This window comes from Pteropus vampyrus, unplaced genomic scaffold, assembly GCF_000151845.1.
Source record: "Pteropus vampyrus isolate Shadow unplaced genomic scaffold, Pvam_2.0 Scaffold10, whole genome shotgun sequence".
Lineage (NCBI taxonomy): Eukaryota > Metazoa > Chordata > Mammalia > Chiroptera > Pteropodidae > Pteropus > Pteropus vampyrus.
This window is the reverse complement of record NW_011888791.1, coordinates 8,750,408-8,752,413: the sequence shown is the minus strand read 5'-3', so window position 1 is coordinate 8,752,413 and position 2,006 is coordinate 8,750,408.

Sequence of the window (2,006 nt, the reverse complement as noted above, 5' to 3'; positions counted from 1 at the left end):
CATAGCTGTTCCTATGTTGGGTGGGTGTATGTTTACTAAGGTTATGTCCTCTGGATTTACTGATCCCTTAACATTATGTAATGTCCTTCTTTGTCTCTTATTATAGTCTTTGTTTTACAGTCTATTTTATCTGATATAAATATCTCTACCCTGGCTTTTTTTTTTCATTTCCATTTGCATGAAATATCTTTTTCCATTCCTTTACTTTCAGTCTGAGAGTGTCATTTGATCTGACGTGGGTCTCTTGTAGACAGCATATGCATGAGTCTTGTTTTCTTATCCATTTGGTTGCCCTTTGTCTTTCAGTTGGAGCATTTAATCCATTTACATTTAAAGTGATTACCGATAGGTACATAGTTACTACCATTTTATTATTTGTATTTGTTATTTCTATTTTCTTTTTCACCCCTTCTCTTTATACAGAAGTCCCTTTAACATTTCTTGTAATACTGGCTTGTTAGTGTGAATTCCTTAAGCTTTTTTTTTTTTTTTTTATTTAATCTGGGAAGCTCTTTATCTCATCTTCCATTACAATCAAAAGCCTTACTGGGTAGAGTATCCATGGTTGTAGATTCTTGTTTTTCGTAACTTTGAATATTTCTTGCCATTCTCTTCTGGCCTGCAAAGTTTCCATTGAAAAGTCAGCAGACATTCTTATGGGGATACCCTTGTAAGTAACCAACTTCCTTTTTCTTGCTGCTTTTAAGATTCTCTGTCTTTGACCTTTGGCATTTTAATTATGTGTTTTGGTGTGGGTCTGTTTGAATTCCTCTAATTTGAGACTCTTTGTGCTTCCTGAACTTGTATGTCTAATTCCTTTTTCAGGTTAGAGAAGTTTTCTGTCATTATGTCTTCAAATAGATTCTCAACCACTTGCTCTCTCTCTTCTCCTTTGGGTACTTCTGTGATCTTGATATTGTTATGCTTCATGTTGTCCCAGAGGTCTCTTAAACTATCTTTATTTTTTAAATTCTTTTTTCTTTTTGTTGTTCCGATTGGGTGAATTCTGCTACCTTATCTTCTAGTTTGCTGAGTCAATCTTCTGCTTCATTCAATCTGCTGTTGAATCTTTTTAGTGTATTCTTCATTTCAGTTATTTTATTCTTTTTTTTCTGGTTCTTTTTTATGGTTTCTATGCTCTGTTGAGGTTCTCATTGTGTTCATCCATTCTCCTCCTAAGTTCATTGAGCATCCTTATAACCATTATTTTCAACTCTGTCTCTGGTTGGTTGCTTGCCTTCATTTCATTTAGCTTATTTTCTGGAGTTTTCTCCTGTTGTTTCATTTGTGGCTTGTTTTGTTTGTTTGTTTGGTTGTTTCATTTTATTAGCCTCTCTGTGTTCGTTTCTATGTGTCAGGAATATTTGTTTCATCTCTTAACATTGGCCAGATGGCCTGATGTGGGAGGTGTCATGTGTGGTCCCCTGGCTCACTCTCCCTGATCTCCTATGCTGGGGGCCCTGGACATTATCTTTGTGTGGGTTGTGTGTGATCTTCTGTTGTCGTCAGGCCTTTATTGTTGTTAGTACATCGGTGGATGGAATCAACTCTCAGGCTGACTAATTGTGGAAATTGGCTGTACCCACAAGGTAAGAGTTGTTGTGTGGGGGCTGACCCCACTGAGTAGGATTTGCCCTAGCAAGCTTGTGTACTTGTTGCAACCACCCTTTTTGTGTACCACTAATGGGGCTAGTCAGGAGTTGCTCTGTTGTGGTCTGGCTCCAGCCTCCAGATGTGTTGGTTTTGTGGCCCCTTGGGAGGAGATTCCCAGTAGGTCAAGGTCAGCCCCTGCTTTTGATTGCTCAGGGCTACCGATGGGAACTACAAAGTGATCTGCAGATGGTTGTTGCCAATGCTGGATCTGTAGGTAAGTGGAAGAGACAACGCTGTAGGCAGCAGTCCAGTTATCCCCTGTCCCTGACCTAGGACTGTTTAGCAGAAGGACCAGTGCTTCTCCAGGTCTGACACTACCTGTCAGTTGCCCATAAGTCTCTGAAACTGGAAAA